The following is a 24,204-nucleotide window of genomic DNA, read 5'->3' on the forward strand; positions in this document are numbered from 1 at the left end:
TTCATAAATTCAGCATATGACCCTACAGGAGAGTAACTGCATGCTTGACTGCACATTGCCTGTTTACTCTTCTTCGTGGTCTGTCTGGCAAGGTTAATTACAGGACATCAAAGAAAAGCTTTTTGCTTTTTCCTACTCAAACAAAGAAAAAATGTACACATGGTCCTCATGTTACTGCCATTGGACACATTTAACCCTTTGCCTGGTCATTTACAGTATCATGAAATAAACAGACAAGGGCAGCACAGGCAGAATCTGTACCTGAAATTACCAGAAGAACTAACACTTCTCTGATCTACTAAATTAAAACCACAGGTCTACTTACTGAGATTTGCCTCATGCACTCAAATTTCTCCTCTTTAGCCCATAATAGATTCCTGGGAGAAAAGGAAGGCTACTCATTATACAGAGTCCCTGTGCCAATGTCAAGCAATTCAGATTCATCCTGGCAAATCTTGTATTTGGCAACATCTGTTACAGTTATCACTTTAACCACTGATATTGATTGAAAAGTAATTATTATATTAGTAATTTAAAAATTTTGTGCTCTGTTTCTATCTTTCTCATAAGACTTCTATGAAGCACTGCTCTTCAGGATGAACGTATTTATTTCTATGATTTAAATGTAATGATGTTTGGGTGAAAGATACAAAATAAACATGACTTAAACCTCTTGACTAGGAAAACCTCACAGACTCTTCTAAACCATTTACTGTTTTCCATCCAGGAATAAAATCACATCTAATGTGACTTTAAAGACAGAGAAGAGTTATGAATTTCTAAAAACACCTCTGTGCTGTAAGCATTTTCAGGAAAAGTGAAAATATGCGTATTTTGAAAAAAAAACAGTAAAAACATGGTAACTCAATGGTCTTAATTTTCTGTCATTCTTTTTTTTAGCAATGGCATTTTTAAGGTGCAAATCACCTGTATTCCTATCTTTAAAAGGGTATTTGGTATATTATATTTCTGTTCTCAACAAATCTGAACACACAAAACTCTTTTAAGGCCTGATCCCCAACATTTTGGACTGCTTCTTATGCAAGTAGCCTTTTTTAAAAATTGCTTTAAAACTTTTCCTTGTTTTAATTAATTTTCAGTTTGTGGACAGGCTGCAGAGGGTCCAGAGACGTGCCACAAAGACGATCAGAGAGTGGGGAAGCCTGCCATATTAGGAAAGGTTGAGAGAACATCTTTTGTTCAGCTTTGAGAAAAGAAGGTGTAGGGTAAGGGAGACCTTATAACCATGTTCTGGTATTTAAACAGTGACTACAAATAAGATGGAGACTTGCTTTTTACAAAGAGTCACATGGAAAAGATAAGGGGTAATGGGTGTAAGTTACTCTTGGGGACATTCCAATTGGACACAAGAGGAAAATTTTTCACAATGAGAACAAACAGCCATTGGAATAATCTGCCCAGGGAAATGGTGGACTCCCCAACACTGGACATTTTTAAGATTCACCTGGACAGAGTGTAGGGCCATCTTGTCGAGACCGTGTTTTTGCCAGGAAAGGATTGACTAGATGATCTTTGAGGTCCCTTCCAACCTGGTACTCTATGATTCTATGATTCAGTTAAAAAGAACCATTTTCTTTTCTATTTTTCTAAGATGAACAGAGAAGAAGTTTACAAATATGTTTGTGCAACATACATGATAACAGAAGCGATAGGTGTGACAGGCTCCTAATTTAAAATCTTCTCTTTAGTCAATTCAGATGGAAACTCTGCAGTCAGTAGGAGGGATCTCCGAGTCTCCTCAGTAAGAAGCACAGTGCCTAGCTGGCCTATGATGGCCATGGGAATTGGACCCATGCTGGTAGGTTTAAATGACAGCAGGGCTTAAAAGAGATATTCAGCCTTTGCGTATCTAACGTGCGTGGTAATTCAAGGACTGTTTTTGTGTATTGTAATTGTGTAAGTATTGACTGAATAAAGAATTCACAAGGTGCAAAAGGGAGAAATTGTATGACCAAATGGAGTCTGTCTCTGAGACAATTCCCAAACCTCCCTGTATAATCAGTGGAATAAAGAGTTTTCATTTCTGTCCACTGAATGTACAAGGAGCTGAAAGGATCCATCTGGATGTAGATAGTTTTTATTGTACCCCAAAAAAATAGAGAACAATCTTTTCATAATTTTTTTTTTCTTCTTTTCTGCAACAGAGCACAACTGTAATCTTGTACTTCATAGATGGGACTTGTGCAATTGAAGGTCACAGAATCTTAATCTGATGTGACCACTTGCACATCATAAACTATCAAGTTTCTTTTGTAAGTCTTGAACTTAGGGCCTTGTTTGACTCCTGCAAGCCTTATAGAAAGGAAAAGTAATCTCGAAATAAAGGTTTCAAAGGATAGGGGACCTTATTCTCAGATCATCCCAAGAATCAGCAAATTAAAAAAGAAGCCAAGGAGATTCAGATTACAAATGATACACTATTTAAATTATAGACAGTAGTTATTGGAAAAAAACAACAAAAAGGGCACTGTACTTTTTTTCTTTTTTCCGTATATTATAATATTTTTTTTAGTACTATGAATCTGAGCAAAACATGAATCATACAACACAAGGGTTCCTAAATTGTTGTGTATAACATTAATAGCATGTAAACCACAGACCTACACAGTGCTGCTTCTGCTGCTATCTTCACTTACAACTTAGGGCTTGGATCAGATGTGGCTGCTTCTTTACACCATCTTTGAGGCCATCATTAATCCACAACATTTAACAGACACTTGAGAGAGCAGAATTCCTGGAAATGAGTAAGGCATACTCACCCATTTATCATGATATGGAGACAATGTAAAGGGACAGGGTTTTTCGTATTCAGTTCAGTTCTGTATTTAGAGATTGTGAATCTTACCGATAAGACTTGCTTTAATAAAAAACATTGCTTTAATGCAAAAGATGTGTCAAAGATCTAGTGTCAAAGATCTAGAGAAGACAAATTCTAGCCAAAATAGGGTGAGCATATAAGAAAGCAAACTTAATTTCACCTGGTGAAGATTACAGCAGGTTGTAAATTTTGCTTTTATGATTGTAGTGGTAAATTTGCTAAATGTTGTTTTCTGCTTTAAATGTTGGAGACAAACTAAATCGAGCAAAAATATGCATGCAAGTGTGGAACACCACGGGAAGCGTGCAATAACATTTTTTCTGTGGAATCATTGTTATGAAGCAGATTGTTATCTGCATACAACTCTCTAGTGGTTCGTTGGACAGGAACTAAAAATAAATGGACCAGCTTTGGGTGCATTGTGCAACCTTTAACCAGGAATATATTAATTAGAAGCATCTTAGTCAAACAGTCTGGATGATTTTAATTCTGCCTTTCCATCAGAGGCAGTTTGACAAGGAGAAAGGGCGCTGAACTTTGGGCTCTGGTGTTAACAGTTGCCATATCAGATCTCTTTAGAGAGACTATCTCCACACCTGGAGACAGGAGACAGAGCTTTCTTTCCCTTCTCCTGTCAATTATGTGTCTATCTCTTTGCTGTAGAATTTTCTGACAATAGTCAGCCTTAAAGACTGATTTAAAGCTTAAATATAGGGGACACAGGGTCTAACAGGTTGAGAAATGTGAACTTTGTGGTTGCAGACGTCTCTCAGAAGAATCAGCTCTAAGCCTGCTTGCTTGAACTCATATTTTACAGTCTTGAAAAGCAAAAGAAAATCTAAAGATAGGGCTTCAGAACTACTAACATACTTTGTAATGTTAAACTACTGCATTCAGGAGGAAAAAATAAGGGGCCCGATTCTGATTTGTAATGAGGACACCGCTCTGTGCATTCCTTTTTCCATTTCTGTGACACATATAATTTAAGGAGTGTTAAATTGGAAGTGTAGAGCAATGCCTTTAGTAGGTACTCCTGACCCCAGCTGTTCCAGTTAAGAGATTCTTCTGGGTTTAGTGACCTAAATAACAATGATAATTTATTTCAAGACCCGAGTGTTTTCTGTTAGTAGGACATTCAATTCTCTTCCGAAGTAGTGAAGTTATAGCAGATTAACATTTGCTAGTAATGCAGCCAGAATTGTCCACAAAAGAAAACCCTGTCTCCAAACTTCTAAAGGTGAAAGAGTTATGCTGTTTACGAGGAAACTTTAATAGCTTCTTTTAGCCATCATCTTAGACATTGAATTGTACTAGTCATCAGGAATTTTTTCACTATTTTGAGAAGAGAGGAGAGAAATTGTAAAAATAGACCGGTTCCTTCTCCTTCATCTTTATTTTCCACTGAAGTGATTTAATGAGAATTTTTTTTTTCCAAAAGTTTATTTGCTTCTTTTTTGGATGTTTCTTACGTGTTTACACTGATGTACAAACTCTTCTGAGAAAGTGTAAAAACAATTAGAGCAGTAAAGATAAGCTATAATTGACTTGATGGCTTCATGTCCACCAATTAAAATAAAGCACTGGTAAGAAATTAATAGTACACAGAAACAAATACTGTTCCACATAAGCCAATATCAGGGATTCTATTTTACAATCTTTACTTATGAAAACTGCTATTTTATGGTCAGTCTGATTTTAGATTTTGTGTGTAAGTACTGTTCAGCCTTTGTTAAGATTGTCAAATAAGGTCTTATATATTGATTAGCATTGTGCCAGCATGTGCGGTGCTGCCTGGATACCAAATAGAATTGTTACTTAAGTAAGTAAGTAATCACTCAGCAGCTGATCTGATACAAAAAACCACCCAAAACAACAACAACAATAAAAACTAATATCATCCAACTCTAAAAAGAGAAGCTAAAATACAAAATAGAGCCACTGGAAATTAACTTCAGAAGTGAAAGGATAACTTAAAAATGTAGTTGTAGTTAATTGAATATATACACTAAATCTGGAGAATAATTTGAAAAAAGTTTGAAATTTTCTAGAAAGGTTCACGTTAAAATGCATTCAGCAGAATGTGCATTAGGAGTATACCTATATATAAAACTAGCCAATTGAAAATTCTATGGATTTTAGCACACCCATATGTGTGTATCACTATGTATATTTCAGTCCTCCCTGAACCCAGGGCTATTTATCTATACAGTGCTTTTAAATAAAAAGCGCTGTATGCTGGCACTTTTTTCACTGTCGTTTCCGTTTTGTGTTCTCTGTTCATGCAAAGTCTGGATATTACTTTGTTTACTATCAGAGAAGGAAATTACTTGTTTTGTAGTTTGTTCTCTTAAATGAAGTTTGCATAATGTCCAGATGCCTAGTAAAAAAAAAAAAGAAAATTGCTAAATACTAATCTGCGTTATCTGAAAAGATTATGGTATGTGCAAAGGCAAATATATGTTTATGGAAAGTACAACATATTGCTGAAATTTTTGCATAGCATTTGTATATTAGCTAGAGGAATTACAATTAATATTCAATAGCTCAACACACCTATAATTAATGCTAGGAAATGTGATATCGATTAGTTCAAGACTAGCAAAGCAATAGCTGTGACTTGTCATTCAGCGAAGTAAACAATGTTACCCTCTGAATAGGAAAATTGAAGTCATAAAAACACCACAATTTCTTGTACTTCTGAGTCTGCTGCCTCTTTCTGGTGGGTCCTTTCAAATGTATCATAAGTTTACCTTTTGGAAGGTAGTAGGTGTGTAACAGACCAGTGAAATTAGAAAATACTGCCAATGTGTCTGGCAGAAATTCTGTATTTTGTTGAGTAATTCTGAGCAATGCTGATGGAGCTAATTGGTACTGAATGGCTGCAACTGAACAGGACCAAGCTGGATTCAGCAAGTGTGCCTGACATCCATATGCATTATACCTACATCAAAAGGCCACTAAAAGATAGAGTATCTCCAAACATGACAAGTATGCATGACATGCACAAAACCAACTGCTGAGTGTGTATAAAATGAGCAAAAGTATTTGCTAAACAATTAGCAAATTTGTGATGCTATGCATGACAGCATCTGTTTTTCACAAAATGTAGCAACGTCCAGCTTTAGCTCATGGAGAAGTAATGAAGTTTTTTTTTCTTTGGTCAGCCTTTTGATACCATCAGATTTGGAGACCAGGAAGGACAGTCGTTGCTGGCTGATGGAAAACACGTCCCTTAGAAACAGCTGTACAGAACACATCCCGCATACAAAGCCTTAGAAAAAATATCACATCTAAACAGGATTTTGGAGTTTGTACAAAATATGCATGCCTGCTTGCCTTTTGGGGGAGGAAAGGAAGGAGCAGATAATAGCAATGTAAGGAGTATTCCATTTTTTCCATAAAAGACAGATGTATGTTTTAAATCTATGGATAAAAATGGAGATGTAAAAGGATTTATGTGTCTTCATTTCCTCCTTTTCTTTCCTTTTGTGGCTGTAGTTTTCTGGTTTTGGAGGAAGTCTGGTTTTTTTTTAGAAATTACCCTGGGAAGAAAAGGCTCTTTTTTTAATTGTTGTAGGGATGATAGGCAGATAACAATATTAAAACAACAATACAAAAAGAAAAAAAAAAAGTCTGGAATTATCTGGTAGTCTTGAAATTCTGTGTGGACTACAGAGTAAACTGATAGGACTCCAGATGAAATATGCAGAGCAGAATGCTCTTTTATTTTGAAATAGTTTACGAAAAAATGTTTGCCATGTAATATTGTTCAGAAGAAGAGAAATAAAATATTTCATACATCTCTCAAATTAAAATATTGCGTAATAATAAGCTAGACTTCTTCATTGTCTGGGAACAATGTCATAGGGTACCAACAGCTGACTTCTGGGTGAAGGAACACGCGGTCTCATCTGACAAAATGACTGTTCAGCTGTTAGAGCAAAAATAAAGAAATCCTGCATGGTCAGGAAGAATATCCTCACCTATATCTTCCAGATATCTTGTTTGCCCATTTTTTTCCAATACTAGTTTATAAGAATTTGAAAATGTCATTATTCATCTTTACACTCCTACGCCAGGTTAGATCAGAAACTCTGGAAAGCAGACTACCTTATGTACTTCCAATTTGGGCAAACCTGACACAGAAAATTGTAAAGACAGATGGTCCTGGTGTCAAAAATATTACCCTATTGTTTTGGTTCGATAATAAAAATTACCTAACCAAAGTCACATTCAAATAGATGATGTTGACAAACACTACTTTCTTTTCCAGAAAGACAGAACCTATGGAGGTACTAGCATACAGCTAGTAAACATTAAGATACTACATTGTGACATCTTGTTTCTTAGTCTGCTGTTTGATGTGGGTGTTTTAGGTTAATATACTTCTTTCATAATTGAGATGGACTAAAAAGTTCGTCACCTTCAATTGCAGCTTTACAGGAGATGTCTTAATACATGACAGCACAACTGCTTTCTATCATGTACCCTTACTTTCAAATTAACTGTTCAAGAGTGAGATAGAAAAGGATCTTCATTTCCAGGCACCATTCCTATGCTTCGGAAATTCCTTCAACAGGATGTTATTGGTGTGGGAAACAAACAATTGCTCTTGTATTAATGATATAAACCCATTAACTCTTATGTAAACTGAGGAAAACGTGAGGGGAATCTAGTCATGGGTGGACAAACAAGAAACAAAATATTTTACCCTCCCTTGACTATTGCTCTATTTTAAGTTGAAATCTTCCAGTTTGACATGGAAAGCCTGCTAACTCTAAGACTAATTTGGATATTTATTTTGCCCTTTTATAAATGAATAATGTTTAGTTCTAAGAGACCTTTTCATTCTAATTTAAACATTATGTTCTCCGTGTATAAATATTTATTCATTGCATATGGTCTTTTCATTACATACAGACTGCTTAGCTGTCAGACTGAAAAAGGTCAGTTCATCAAAGAATATAGGTACCATAATGAAACAAAAGCAACCTTTTGTATAATTGTAATGGCGGTAAGCAGTCCAGGCTAACAATACGAATAATGCTAATTTCATTCTTTCAAAAACTGCAGTAAGGAAAATGTGAAAAGATTAAATATTTCTCACAAAAATATGTTAAAATTGGGTATCTTTTAGTACCTAGAATATCGACTGAAGCCTAATTTATTCAGGAAACGAGGCTCTAAATGGTGACAACCCCTGAGGCTACACATATGTTTGTATACTAAATAGTGCTTTGAAACATTTTGAGGCACTAGAAGGGGATTTTATGTTATGTTTAAATGTTTGAACAGTTCCTCACATGCTGTTAGGCTACGTTGATGATGATTACCCTAATCCTTTTTCCTGTCGGATACTACCACAAGCTGTCATTTTGCAAGCACATTGATATCACCTGCACATCTTGGATTACAGAGTGTACAAAGAGGCACAATCAAATTAACAGAAGAATCATTCTCCCTAATGAAAATATGCCTTTTTTAAAGGTAGACATATGTGTGGGTTCGTATTTAATATTTTTGTTACTTGCACTGATTTAGATGACTATTTATTAATAAGGTAAACTGCAACTCAGAGTAAAACTTTTTTTTTCTCAAATGATTCACTCCAGCTACAGACACAGATATTAGAAAGAAAAGAACTCAAAAAACCCAAGTGATAATGATGAATTTTGCCATTGTTCAATCACATTCTAAGACTATCCCCATATCATATTTATGTTAGAGAACTCCAGATAGATGACTGCCAAAAAAGAACAAAAAGGTTGGTAGAGTGTAACTGAAGACTGTAATGCAATACTTCTCTATAAAGTTTGAATAAGCTTGGAAATTTGTGAAATATTTTCAAATAGATAAATTTGCGGATGTAATTTTCTATGTTTTTACCGTAGTACAAATTAAAAAAAAAAAAAGAAAACATTTTCCTTTTTCCCCTTTATTTTTTGTTAATTTCCTTTCATTTCCTTTCAAATTTGCAAGTTAATAAAAGTTTATGGAAGTCAGGTGTTTATTCTCTTATTCAAAAATTCACAGAGAATCAAAAATAATTTTACTTAAAGTTTTGAAGCACAACAGAACTACTAAAGAAATATGCAGTGCAGATACAGCCTGAGATTCATGTGGTATAAATACATTACATTAAGTGACGATACATACAGTGACCACCTCGCAGAGTATGTTTTACAAATTATCTGAAAGTCAGAATGCTAATGCACAGTTCCATCAACCATACCTGTAACCATACCAAACCAAAGATTTAACCTGAACATCAAATCTTGCTTAACAGTGAGATATCTATTTATTGCAATTTGGGGAAATGAAGGAAATTTAAGCAAACTTAATGAATACGAACAGTGAATTATAGATATTTGCATCATAACTTCTGTGTAATCAGCAGGAAGCAGTCGGTCAATGCAAATAAATCGTAGAGTATATAAAGATATTTCTGTCAAATTTCTCTGCTTTCTCTCCAAAACCTGAATATTGTACAGCAACAGACGTGGAAAACTCATATGTTGTATCATTGGGGTTCTTTTGAAAGACCATCATATTTGTGAGAAAACGTAGGTATTTAAATGAGATTTTTTTTCTTTTTACAGATATATTATGTTTCCAGAAAAAAAGTGCCACTATTTAACAATTATACTCTTGTAGCTGCAGTCATTTAGGAAGAAAAATATTGGAACAGCTTCTGTTGGGGGAAAAAAAAAACCCACCACTTTCAAATCTGCCTTCCTCAGTTAGTGGACTTCTAAGTGACATTGTTTAATGATCCATCACAGATTTTTCATACTCACCTTCTGCTAACCCTCATTATTCCACAATAATCAGTTACATCGCTCTCCTTCGCTCTGTTCCCCCCAGTGTGCACTTTTGTAAGAAAATGGCTTTTCTTTCAAAGCCAGCTTGGAGTAGCCATGCTATTTGCTCCCTTTGATCATAGCTCACCTGCTCAACAGCTTGAGAGCAGCTGTAAACTGGCTGACTGAAATTACCTGCACTGGGAATAAGATGATATTTTGACCCCTGCAGTTTCACCGAGATACTTCTGTGGAGGGGGACAAACAGAGACAAGATAGGGAACTCATAAAATGTCTTTCCTGAAAAAAAAGGCATCATGAAATTACGTTTTTTACCCCCTGGCTTTGTCTTCTACTTCTCTCCTTGCTAACCTGTCAGTCAACTCCAAATGCTAACTACCCTCTTCTGTCAAACAGATCAGTTAACTTAATGAACCAAACTTCATGGCAACTCTTCCCAGTGTTTATACAGTATTAAATTTAGTTCTTTCCTTTCAGACCTCAAGAACATTTGAAAAAAAAACATAAAAGCCTATTTAATATTTTCCAAAGTGTGTCAGTGGGATTAATAAAACATACTGGCTCCCTTCCAATTCTGGCAGCATGTAATCGTAGCAGGTAAAAATGCAAATTAATGATACTATGAAATTAACATAGAAATGCACATGTAGGAGGAAGAAGAAAGTTTTACATCAGCAGTTAAGTTGAATAAAAATTTTTACTTTCATGATTTACATTTCTGTTGTCCAAAACATCGTTGTAGCTACAGCACCAGATTCTAACTGCTAATTTGTAGGATCATGTTGTATTTTGTAAGTTAGCACTTCATCTCCATCATAGTGACATATACAATCTTTAATCATGTTTTGATCTCACTGAGATAAGGAAAAATCTTATACTTGATTTCTGTCTTTTTGCAGTTGAAGGGCTAAGACCTTCTTGGGATCATGGAAAACTGGTGAGATGGCTCCCATGACTACAGTATTTTTTCACTGGGGGGATACAGGCTCTCTAGAAAGGAGAGAATTGGTGTACAAGGAAGGCGAGTTGCCCCCTTCATGTGTGAGAGCAGCCGGAGTACATGGAGCTCTGCCTGGGGGCGGAAGAGAGAGTTAATGGGTTAGGACTAAAGAGAGGACAGGCAAAGGTGACATTATAGTGGAAGTCTACTATAAATTATCTGACCAGGAGGAGCAAGCAGATAAGGCCCTCTACATACAGTAAGGAACACCCTGATGTTTACAGGCCCTCATCTTCATGGGGGACTTCAATCTCCTCAATACATGCTGAAGGGACATCACAGCAGGCCATAGGCAATCCAGAAAGTTCCTGGAGTGCATTGGTGATAAATTCCTCCTCCAAGTGACAGAGGAGCCAAGAAGAGTTGTTTTGCTGGACCTCATACTCACCATCAAGGAGGAGCTTGTTGGGTATGTGAAGATCAAAGTCAACTTTGGCTGCAATGCCCATGAAATTGTGGAGTTCAGGATCCTGAAGCTGAGGAGGAGGGTGAAAAGTGAGCTCACAGCTCTGGACTTAAAGAGAGCAGACTTTGGCCGCTTGAAAGAACTGCTTGGAAAAGTCGCAAAGGATGAGGCCCTGGAGGGAAGACCTGGCCATAGAAGCTGGTTAATATTCAAGGATCACTTTCTCCAAGCATAATAGAGGTGCATCTTGACAAATATGAAGTGCTATAAAAATTCCAAGAGGCCTGCATAGATGAAAAAAAAAAGATCTCCTGGCCAAACTCAAATACAAAAAGTATGGAAGCAAGGGCAGGTAACTTGGGAGGAATACGGAAACACTGTCTAAGGATCTAGGGATGAAGTTAGGAAAGCTAAAACCCAAATGGCCATGGATGTCAAAGACAACAAGAAGGACTTCAACATGTACATAGGCAACAAAGAGGAACACTAAGGAAAATGTGGGCCCATCACTCAACAAGACGGGGGACCTGGTTACACAGGACACAGAAAAGGCCTTCTTTGCCTCAGTCTTTACTAGCAAAATGGATCTTCAGGAATCGCAGGTCCCAGAGACCAAGGGGAAATGCTGGAACAACGAAGACCTACATGTCGTGGAAGAGAATCAGGTCAGGAAATACTTCAGCAAACAGGACATACATAAGTTCATAGACCCTGATGGATCTATGATGGGATGCACCCACGAGTGTTGAGGGAGTTGGCAGACGTTATTGTGAGGCCACTCACAACAATCTTCAATCAATCACGGAAACTGGGAGAACTGCTCAAAGACTGGAGGCTAGAAATTGTCACTCCTATCTTCAAGAAGGGCAAGCAGAAGGACTGAGGGAACTACTGGCAGGTCAGTCTCACCTAAATCCTGGGAAAGTGATGGAGCAGCTAATCATGGAAACTATTTCCATGCCCATGAATGACAAGATAATCACCATCCGTAGTCAGCATGGCGTCACCAAGGGAAAGTCATGCATGACAAACTTGATAAAACTTCTAAAATGAAACAACTGGCCTGGCAGATGAGAGGATAGCACTGGGTATAATCTACCTGGACTTCAGTCAAGACTTTAACACTGTCTACCATAAAATCTTTATTGGGATCAGTCCATTAAGATGTACTTCTCTTGAGTTTGGAGGAGGCAATCCTCACACAAGCTGATGATTTATGGAATGGGTGGGCAGACAGTGAGGTGGGTTGAAAACTGGACCAGAGAGTGGCAATCAGAGGCTCAAAGTCTAGTTGGATGACAGTAACTAATGATATAACCGAAGGGTCAATACTGGGTCCACTCTTGTTTAACATCTTAATTAAGAATCTGGACACTCACAAGTCTATGGGGCCAGATGGGATCCAACCAAGAGTACTAAGGGAGCTGGTGGAGGATCTGGTCAAGGCACTCTCCATCATCTATCAGCAGTCCTGGCTAACAGTGCAGGTCCCAGACGACTAGAGGATCGCCAATGTGAAGCCCATCTACAAGAAGGGCAGGAAGGAAAATCTGGGGAACTACAGGCCTGTCAGTCCGACCTTGGTGCCAGTGAAGATTATGGAGCGGCTCACCTTGAGTGTGCTCACTGGGCATGTGCAGAATAACCAGGGGATCAGGCACAGACAGCATGGGTTCATGAAAGGCAGGTCCTGCTTGACCAACCGGATCTCCTTCTAGGACCAGGTGACTCACCTAGTGGATGAGGGAAAGGCTGTGGATGTTATCTACCTGGAATTCAGTAAGGCCTTTGACACTGTTCCCCACAGTATTCTCCTGGAGAAACCAGCTGCCTATGGCTTGGATGGGTGTACTCTTCACTGGATAAAAAACTGGCTGAATGGCTGAGCGCAGAGAGTTATGGTGAATGGAGTTAAATCCAGTTGGATCAGTTGGCCAGTCATAAGTGGTGTTCCCCAGGACTCAGTTTTGGGGCCAGTTTTGTTTAATATCTTGATCAATGATCTGGATGAGGGGATTGAGTGCTCCCTCAGTAAATTTGCAGATGACACCAAGTTGGGTGGGAGTGTCGATCTGCTCAAGGGTAGGAAGGCTCTGCAGAGGGATCTGGACAGACTGGATAAATGGGCCGAGGCCAACTGTATGAGGTTCAACAAGGCCAAATACTGGGTCCTGCACTTGGGTCACAACAATGCCATGCAATGCTACAAGCTTGGGGAGGAGTGGCTGGAAAGCTGCCTGGTGGAAAAGGACCTTGAGGTGTTGGCTGACAGGCAGCTAGCAGTGTGCCCAGGTGACCAAGAAGGCCAATGGTATCCTGGCTTGTAGCAGGAATAGTGTGGCCAGCAGGAGTATGGAGGTGATCGTGCCACTATACTCGGCACTGGTGAGGCTGCACCTTGAGTACTGTGTTCAGTTCTGTGAACATCAGGAAATGCTTTTTTACAGTGAGGGTGACTGAGCAGTGGCACAGGTTTCCCAGAGAGGTCGTGGAATCTCCATCCTTAAAGATATTAAAAATCCATGTGGACACATTCCTGGGCACCTGGCTGTAGGTTGCCATACTTGAGCAGGGGCATTGGACCAGATAACCTCAACGGTCCCTTCCAACATCAGCCATTCGATAATTCTGAGATTCTGTGGTTTAGGCTACCATAGAACTAATTTTGCAGTTCATCTCTCTGGTTTCTCTAGTCTGTCCTGTGTAACAAGATAGTTAGTGGCATTGTCCAGCATGACTACAATTGACGTCAAGAAGTTATGCTGCTAGGGGATCTGCCACCTACCAGTGCCTTGTCTTTAAAGAAGTCAAGGTAAGAGGTCCATTACCAAGTTTCCGCTCCATGTTGTGGCCTGTTCCTCAATATAGTTGTATAAAATAACTGTGTATTACACTGGGGATGAAAATAGACTTCAGCAGCCTGCTGAAGCATTGTCAAAGTCTTTCTCTCTCTTGCTTTCCATCTTGCTCTCCCTCTCTCTGTGAGAGCTGTTAAGAACTGTACATTAAGGAATTAGTGACCTACTTCCATCATGCAACTATTCGACAAAGTTTTCCATTCTCATTCAGGTTGAAAATGATGCTGATAAGGGATCTGGCATCTTCATTCACATATACAAATAATGGTTTGGAATAAAGCAGAGGTGAGCCCCAAGATCATATCCTAGCAATATTTGGATTTATTCAAGTGCATAAAAAATAGAAAATAAATCTTAGATTCTTAAAATGGGTCAGTTATTTTTGTTTCTGGGGTTGCATTATATTACGAAATGTCAGGCTTAGCTATTCACTAGCATGTTTCTTTTAGAAAAAGGCAGTTTAATTTCTTATTCAGAACAGAGTACTAGATTTTGAATTTGACCTACAGATCATTCTGAAATGCTGTAGCCAACAGGAGAAACCACTGCAGTGTAACTCTTCTTGTTTTATTTGGAAAGATATCATGAATCATGTAGCTCTTTACGATTTTCCCTTTTTTTCTTTTTCTCCTGTTATTATGATAAAAACAAAATCTCTAAAATTATTTAAAGACAAAGGCAGGTATATCAAAAGTAATTATTGTTCTCCATGGTGATATTCGCTAACACAATGTTAGCAAAGATATTTAAGACATGACATTCTATATAGGCTTATTTTGGGCTTCAGAAGGGAGTGGAAAAAGGCAGTAACAGAAAACTTGCTTTAGGAACTGAACTTTACTTTAATATCATATATTTTCCTGCTTTTTCTTCCACTTCTGAAAGCCCACAGCCAGAAGAAGATGAATGTATTGAGATAGAATTGTTTTTAATAAATGTTTCTCATGGTGTTTCAAGCTTCGAAGGCTATTTGCATCTTGAAAACTTGGGCAATCCTGAGTATTGTTTGAAAAACAACAAAATCCTTTCATCAGGCAACGATCTGGAAAAAAATGACAAATAGTTTCTCTACACAGACTTTTTGAAATACTGTGTTTTGATGGCTGGGTTTAGATATTTCAGATTGAGGGCACTTCTTGCTTAGAGGGACAGTGTCAACCTTAACATCTTTTTCCTTAAATAAAGAATTTTCTTTAGCGGTAAAAAAACCTTAGATACTCAGACTTCTTTCACACTACTACTTTTTCTCACACCAATTTTGCAATATTTTGCTTGTTTTAATGTTTCTCATGTTTTAAAACTACAAGCAGAGGTGTTGACATTTTTCCTTCTTCCTGTTCAACCACCCCAACAGAATAACATCATCACATTTATAATCATTTCCCAGAGAACATAATCTTTGAATTCCTAGAGGGATCAAATTTTATATTCTTATAATGTCATCCAGAATAATGAATGTTAATTGGATAAACTATGCCTTGATTTTTAAATAAACCAGGTTTGAAATTCAGCACACAAATCCTCATTAGTACAAATTTACATGACGACCTGCTCTAGGGTCTTCCCATCAGTCAGAAAAAGTGGCACTCTGGAAAACACTGGGTTTTTTATACTTAAAAGGCCATCATTAGTTTTTAAAGCATGTTACTGGCTTAGTCTCCAGTTGTACTGAGCACTCTTTTATGAGTTTTCAGATACTCTAAGAAGAGAAAGGATGGTGTTAATACGAAGAAGTTAGGAGAGCTAGTTTCAAGCACTTGGTTTTGCCACAGATATCTTCTGTGATATTAAGCAAATTGCTTTATCTCCACTCCATTTCATGCCAGCGATACAAGACAACAGCATGTTGCTCAGTTATTAGATTGTTGTGAGGATATTGAAAGCCTAATCATGGCCCAGTGGTGAAATTATTCAGCCAGGAACAAAAGACTGTTCCCTCACTTAAAGTTATTTTCATATAACTGTTGTTACAGAAATAAATAAAGAGGAAAATCGCAGCCCTCCACCCGACTGCAGGAGGACACAGCTGAATCAGACTCTGCCCTGTTCATTGGGCCAAGCAGCTCCTGTAGGTAATTCTCAACATTTCCTCTGCAATACCCTAATCAGAAGATTTCTGTGCAAAGGTATCACTATTAATACCTTTATGTTCTAATCTAACCCAGCTAGCCCAAACTGGTGGTTTGAGCTAAAGCCATCCATCATTTTGATCTTCCTCTGTAATTTTATAAATTAATAATGTACTGGCTATCTCTTAGGGTTTTCAAACATATTAACTACCCACACCGTTTGCTTAATTGTCAGAAAAGTTATTTTATCTAAACTTCAGAATATTTCTTTGAATTCTGTACCTACCCCTGTGCACACAGAAATGTTCATGAAGTCATTTCACTGTCTCATTTGAAATATCTACAAGAGAAATAATATCAAACATTTGTGCACATAAAAACTTCATTTTCATAAAGTCTTCAAACATGTTTCTTAATTGAGAAGTAAAATAAGGAAACAAAATGAGCTGAAGGGGTCTAAGAAATTGTCTTCATGTCAACAGATTTACCTCCTACTTTCACCAGTATAAGCACTTTGATTTATTTCTTTACACTAAGATATACTTGAGACAGGGATATATATTGAGCATTTTGCAAGAAATTCCAATGCTGCAGTTGTGTGTTCAAAGTTAAATTAACAATGAGAGAGGCTAATTACCTTTATACCATGATTTTAAAATATTTTTGCTCACTATTTAAATATCTTAGCAGTAACATTTCTCATTTTGAAGATATACTGTATGAAAAATTATTATAAAAATAATATTATAAAATATTATCTTTGTTACATTAATGTTAATTCCTCTCACCTTTTTTTTTTCTGTCATAATACCTCACTTCTTAGGAATTTCTAATTCAACATATGGAAGTAAACATACACTAGGTCTCACTATCACAAAACATAGCCTCTTCTTTTGACTTTAGTACATGGTGGTTGAAGTTCTGGTTCTGTTCAAATCAGTAGAAGAGATCCCTTTAAGATTAGTATGATCATCTTTTTCTTAGCTGTTGTGTAAGAAACAGGTCTATTACTTCTTCTCTGACAGTATAGCAAAGGCTATAGCTCAGTGCTTGAGCTTGTCTTTCAGGCACACAAGGCTCTGGGTGCAGTCCTCTATTTCTGTGAACTTTTGTGATGTTTTCTTCACAGGTGTGACAGCCAAGCAGGGGACAGTAATTTCTTCATCTAGCACTGCTCTAAGATGGAGACGTCAGTTCAAAATACTTCCATGGCATATTGCTAACGATGCATGTCTAGAACTATCCTTGTTTGCAAATACCTTGCAAAATAAACACCTTAATCATGCACTTTCTCCCTGTGTAAATGATCATGCCTAGACCAGAGTAGCCTGAAGCACTCTCCAGCTTAGCCTCAAGATTCACTATGGCTCATTGACTTTCAACCAGACTGAGATTTAAGCACGCAGTAGTTCCTCTTCAGCTCTAATTTCTATTGGAAGAAAAAATGTTCCATCTGGGCTGGCAGAAAGCCATGGACTGCTTCTGCATATCTGCTTGATTAGGGGAAATAAGGCCCCAGGATGCAACAGGTGTGTTTCAGCAGGAATTACAGAGATTTAGCAAGTGAGATGAACACATATAACAATATGCGTTTGCTTATGTCTTTGGAATATAAGGACATGCATTTGTCAGAAGTTCAACTTATATGGAAAGAATTATATGAAAATTAAATATATTTATATTTTAAGCATGCAAACAGTGTTCAGCTTGGTTGGGTTTTGGTTGTGGGGTTTTCTCAAGGATGCTTATGTGTATATTTTTAAAAAAGGAACATTTTCGGGAGAATTTTGGAAGCTGAAACTCTTGGGTTTAGATCTTAGCTCAGGAATTCTGAGCTGTGTAGTAAATAATTTTACTTACATATATTAAACCATCAAATCCTTAGAAAAACCTTGGGGGGGGGGAAGAATTGAATCAACTGTTATTCTCTAGTTGAAAGCTACTACACTACATGTTGTCAAGACTGGAAAATTAATAGAATTTGAAAATTAAAGTAAGAATGTTTTATATATTGTGCTATTATACTTTCAACATATAAAGAAGATTATAGTGCAAAAACTCTACAGTAAAAGGAATCCTCAGGGATTATATTATAAATTTTTTGTTTTCATTATTTTTTAGTTAGTTTTTACAGAAAACCGACCAAGAAAAATTCTGTTATCCCTACTTTAACAGAAGGACATAGGTCCTTAATAATTCCAGGGACAGGAAAGTCTCTATGTCTGTGTTTGCCTGTCTGTTTGTACTTTGCTGAGTACATTTTTGATCCTTATTAGCAAATATAAACTTATTTAGAGTATAAATAAAAAACTAGCATTAATACCCTATTCCCTTTCAATACCTCCTCTAGATATTTTATTGACTTATTTCAGTGAAGCAAGTATATGTTAACTTTCTAAAATGATTCTATATAGTAATATTATCTTTGCTCATATAGTTCCCTTTAAAATAGAAATATTATCTAAAAATACGTAAAAATGTTTGAGAAAATCACAAGGATTTTCCTTTTAATTTTATTCTAACTTCTACTTTAGTTTGTGTCCATTACCTTTTTAGATCTGTTAGAGGATGGTGAGGTGCAGTCTTCTATATCTTCTCAGCAACCCTTAATCATTAATAAATATCAATGATCAACACTATTTATGGTACCTACTTCCAAATGTTTTAAATATTGATAATCTCATTATGTCTGTCAAAAGGTGGTTGCTTTAGAAAACTATTTTTTTAGATTTTTTTTTTTATTTTCTGACTGTCTTTCTCAAATTTACAGAACAGTGAAATGTACCTGTTTTTGAAGGAAGTCCAAACAAAGAGTTGTCCTTCTTTCTCTTACCAAAAAGAAAGTAATTTGATATTTTGCAAGAAGTTTTCACTATAAATTGCTTTAATTAAAAATTTAGGGACTTTTTTAGTCAAAATTTTACCATTCTTCCAATCACCTACAGCTAATGCAATTGCCACAAAAAGAAAGCATCGTTCTATATAAACAAATAAAACAGGTCATGTTCATAAATTTTGCATAGGCACTGCCACAGCACTGCACATCAGGAGAGGTGTAACGTATTACTGGACTGTTAAAGTACCACTCAAAAAGGAAAAAATCTCCTTGAATGTAATGTCCCTCAGCAACTAGCATGATATCACAACTTGTTTAAGAATTTTAAATGCCTGCAATTTCACACTGGATGATTAGAACCTAATTTGAGATTAATGTTTTTAATGGGTGATGAACTCACTTCCTAAGAAATACTGATAAAAAGACTCTCCCTTAATTAAAGCAACATAAAATAATATGAGCTTTAAGGTACTTTGAGCTATTTCTACCTTTAAAATGAGCTTTTTTTTCTGAAATTAAGAAACGCAGAGAAAGAAGGAATGACAGAAACACATGAACTTCTGTTTTGACTCTACGTAAAATAACAACAGGAGAATAATGCTTTCGTCAAATTCATTATCAGATTAAATTATATTTAAGTACATATTTTAAGGGCAAGGGGCAGCTTTGAATAACAAATGGGAAGGTTTGCTTGTTTCTGTAGTTTTTTTCACACAAAAAAGGAAAAAAGTTGAAACATTAAACTTCTTACATTTTCACAGGTTTGAAACTGCTTTTATCTTTTATGTACAACCAGAAAGGAGAGCCTTGTACCTGAAAGTTGAAGTTAAAAAGTAATCACATAATTCCAAGATAAGGATGTTAAAGGAAACACATGTACCAAGAGTCATGATAAAGCAGTAGGACTTAGCAGTACACACAGTATTTGGACTTTGAGATAGGATTTCCAGAATCTCAAACTGCCAAGGAGTCTCATTCTGTCTTTATCACTGTGAAGGACTGAGATGGGATGTCCAGTTTGGTTCTCATCAGCTTCACCACCTATTTGTGTAGAGGTCATTCCTGTATGGCAACCAAATGGCAGGCAACACTGAACATCTGCCTGGACAGCTTTTCCAGCATAGGGGGTGAGAGAAAGTGAGGACAGAAATCTAGGTCTTCTTGATGATGTGCTACTGGATACCCCTTCTTCCCCCAGCCCCTGCTTTTCTTTTTCTTTTTTCTTTTTTTTCCCAGAAGTTCAATGAAAGTTTGAAAGACTTCAGGTGTGACATAAATATTGATAGGTCTCTTAGCTGCTTGTCAAACACTACACAGTACATAACAAATCTGCAGCGGCCCCACCATATAAATGGATTTTCTGGGTGGGGCCAACATGTTTCTATCACATGTAACATCTAAATGAGGAACTGCCTTCCACAAATATTTGATGCAAATGAGAGCATGCACTTGCATGAGGAGTCCTGCTGATTTTAGTGAGACATCTTGCATACATGATAATCTGCAGTACTGAGACTGCTCTGCAGCCAGTAAGGCTCAGCTGGAAGCTTGTCAAAGTCAGTTCTAAACTTATGTAACATAGAAATCAATCTGTGCATATTTTCTCCATGTTTGCATTTGGCTTGAGGTAGTGTTTATTGCTGATTGTTTTGAATAGTGACAATAATGCTCTTATTATATCAATTTATTTAACTAAAAAAGTCATACACAACTGAATTTTTTTCTTGTTTAAAATATGCCTAAATATTTAACTTATTTAAGGGTTCGGCATTCTATGTCAAAGCTAAATTTAAAATTACAGCTTAAATGTTTTCATACCACAAATTGAGGATTTCAGCAGTTCATGTGTACTTTAGCAGACCATCTCTGAACTGCAAAGGCACTGAGGCAGACTTACACATGGCAACACCAGCGCATGTCATATGCATTTTAGCACTTCTACAGCTCTGATTCAGGAAATATAGGAAAACATGTTGAATAGGTTTTTTTTTGTGAAAAAAAAAAATCCCTTCCTTGGAAAGGAATTTAATCCTTGGAAGGGATTTTAATTGAATGTGCATGTTGAGTAGGTTAAGAGTACCGGATGCCTGAAATCATATTTGTCTGTAACCTTCAAGGCACTATGCAGACTAATGAGATGTAGAAGAATTGCCACTACATCTGTTCCCGTTTGCTCACACTGAAGATGAACACTCAAAAAAATACTCATACTATGGAAATGTATTTGTTGAAAATAATACAATTTGTGCATACACATTCATGCTGTGTGTTTAGTGCTTGAGGAAAGAAACTAAACGTGACATTTTTCTTCCCCTTTACATTGTTATTTTATTAAAAGCTCAAGAAGATCACCATTTGACAGATACTCTTTTAACCATAAAAAACTATATCTCTGTAGTAACAATTACCTTGTTTAATCCCTTTTTTGAGGAGCAACTTATATGCAGATACACACAAATACTACATTTCATGATAGGGACAAACTGCTGTTAGTAAGATTTTATGCTCGAGGCCAGGGAAATTATATCACACTTGGTTTTGACTCCAGATGAAGAACTGTAGCTGTAGCATGAAAAAATAAAAATAGACAAAAGGCTTTGAAGGTTTGAAATGCTGAAATTCATAACTCTGACTAGTTAAAATGGCTTCTTGCTCACAGTAGCATTTGCTGCCTTGCTAATGATCTTCCAGTTGGGCTGTTTCCAGCCAGTGTATATACCATTCATTTAAACTCACATGGAAGCTTGAAACTTCACAATAAACTGTTTCACTGAGACTTCTGGGGGAAAAAAATCCCCAACCAACCAACCAACCAAAAAAATAAAACAAAAAATACAGTATTATGAGATACCACACTTTTTATTTAAATAAGTGATCTCTAAGTCAAAGAATATTATAAAATTACTATCTGAGTTCTCCACACACAGCATAGTCAAAATTACCATTAAAATAAAAATCCTTTGGCATCTAACAATAACATGTTTAAAGTTTTATATTTATCTGTCTTCAAAACACTTTAAAAGAAGGGGAAATTCTAAATAATCCTACCTTATAACTGTGTAACACAGGCAAAATAGCACCTTGTGTGCTCATAGTGTACACACACCCTAAATCACAGAACTTCAAACAGACATAAGTGTCTGTTCTCAAATAAATCGAGAACTATATAATGAATCTCAGAAGCCTCATTTCACCCTTCAGCTTGTTTGTGATGAATTTTTACTCTAGAGGCCACATTTCTTGTCAATGATTTACAGACTTTCTTGAATAAAATAATTCCAGAAAAGAAAAGGATCTCTGCAACAGGAAAATACAGAAACATCTGGAAATGTCATTACTGCTACTGATTCCTAATATGAAATATAGACTCATAGAATCATAGAATGCTTTGGGTTGGAAGGGATCTTTAGAGGTCATCTAGCCCAACACCCCTGCAGTGAGTGGGGACATCTTCGACTAGATCAGATTGCTCAGAGCCCCATCCGCCCTGACCTTGAATGTTTCTAGGGATGAGGTGTCCACTACCTCTCTGGGCAATCCATTCCGGTGTTTCACCACCCTCACTGTGAAATATTTCTTTTTGATATCTAGTCTAATTCTACCTTCCCTTAGTTTAAAACCATTACTCCTTGTCCTGTCACAACAGGCCTTGCTAAAATGATTGTCCCCATCCTTCAAATAGGCCCTCTTGAAGTACTGCAAGGCTTCAACAAAGTCTCCACAGAGTCTTCTCTTCTCCAGGCTGAACAACCTCAACTCTCAGCCTTTGCTTGTAGGACAGCTGCTCCATCCCTCTGATCATCTTTGTGACCCTCTTCTGGACCTGCTCCAACAGCTCCATGTCTTTCCTGTGCTGAGGGCTCCAGACCTGGATGCAGTACTCCAGGTGGCGTCTCAGCAGAGTTGACTAGAGGGGCAGAATCGCCTCCCTCGAGCAGCTGGCAACCCTTCTTTTGATGTGGTAGAGGATATGGTTGGCCTTCTGGGCTGCGAGTGCACATTGTTAGTTCATGTCCAGCTTTCCATGCACTGGCACCCCACAGTCCTTCTCGGCAGGGTTTGTCTCAATCCCTTCATCCCCCAGCCTGGATTGATAGTGAGGGTTGCTGTGGCCCAGATGCAGGATCTTGTACTTGGCCTCGTTGAATCTCAGGAGGTTCACACAGGCCCACCTCTCCAGCTTGGCCAGGTCTCTTTGGATGACATCCTGTACTGCTAGCGTGTCAGCTACATCACTCAGCTTGGTGTCATCTGCAAAAGTGCTGAGGGTGCACTCGATCTTGCAGTCTACTTCATTGATGAAAATGTTAAACAGCACCAGACCCAGTACAGATCCCTGAGGGACAACACTTGTCACCAGCGTCCATTTGGACATCAAGCTATTGACCACTACCTTCTGGTTGTGACCTTCTAACCAATTGCTTAGCCACTGAACAGTCTACCAACCAAACTCATATCTCTCCTATTTACAGAGAAAGATGTTGTGAGCGACCAGGTCAAAGGCTTTACAGAATTTCAGATAGAGGACACCTGTAGCTCTTCCCTTGTCCACTGATGCAGTCATTCCACCTTAGAAGGCCACTAGGCTAGTCAGGCAGGACTTTCCCTTGGTGAAGCCGTACTGGCAGTGCTGAATCATCTCCCTGTCCTCCATGCACTATAGCATGGCTTCTAGGAGGCTCTTTTCCATGATCTTGCTAGGCAGAGAGGTGAGGCTGACAGGTCAGTAGTTCCCAAGGTCCTCCTTTCTACCCTTTCTAAAAATGGCCACAATATTTCCCTTTTTCCAGTCACTGGGGACTTCACCTGAGTGCCATGATGTATCAAATACGGTGGAGACTGTCTTGGCAACTACATCAGCCAATTCTGTCAGGACTCTGAGATGCATCTCGTCAGGTCCCAAAGATTTATGTATGTTCAGGTTCCTCAGGTGGTCGTGAACCTGGTCTTTCCTTACAGTGGGAGGGGATTTACCCCCCTGGTCCCATCTTGCAGTTCATCAACTCAGGAGGGACGAGGAGAGAGGTTGCCAGTAAAGACTGAGTCAAAAAAAGTTGTTGAGTACCTCAGCCTTCTCCTCATCTGTTGATAGGAGGTCATCATTGTTTTTCATCCGGGGGGGTACACTTTCTTTAACCTTCCATTTCTAGTTGACATTCTTATAGAAGCCCTCCTTGTTATTCTTTGTGTCCCTTGCCAAATTCAGCTCCAGCTATGCGCTGGTCGTCCTGACCCCATCCCTATGCAACAGGGCAGTGTCCCTACACTCTTCCCAAGATACCTGTCACTGCTTCCACTGCCTGTGCAGTTCCCTCTTTCTCTTTAGGTTGACCAGCATGTCTGAGTCGAGACATGCCGGTCTCTTCCCTTCCTTG

At 37.7% G+C, this 24,204-nt stretch overlaps 1 long non-coding RNA gene across 1 annotated transcript; it reads left to right on the forward strand.

Moving 5' to 3' along the window:
• Nucleotides 1-1,146: 1,146 nt before the first annotated feature.
• LOC142363038 (uncharacterized) lies at nucleotides 1,147-17,556 on the forward strand. Its single transcript, XR_012765446.1, has 5 exons — nucleotides 1,147-1,226; nucleotides 1,710-1,819; nucleotides 10,560-10,597; nucleotides 15,898-15,996; nucleotides 17,123-17,556. It is a non-coding gene; the product is annotated as an uncharacterized LOC142363038 (long non-coding RNA).
• The last annotated feature ends 6,648 nt before the right edge of the window (nucleotides 17,557-24,204 follow it).

This window comes from Opisthocomus hoazin, chromosome 1 (assembly GCF_030867145.1).
Source record: "Opisthocomus hoazin isolate bOpiHoa1 chromosome 1, bOpiHoa1.hap1, whole genome shotgun sequence".
Lineage (NCBI taxonomy): Eukaryota > Metazoa > Chordata > Aves > Opisthocomiformes > Opisthocomidae > Opisthocomus > Opisthocomus hoazin.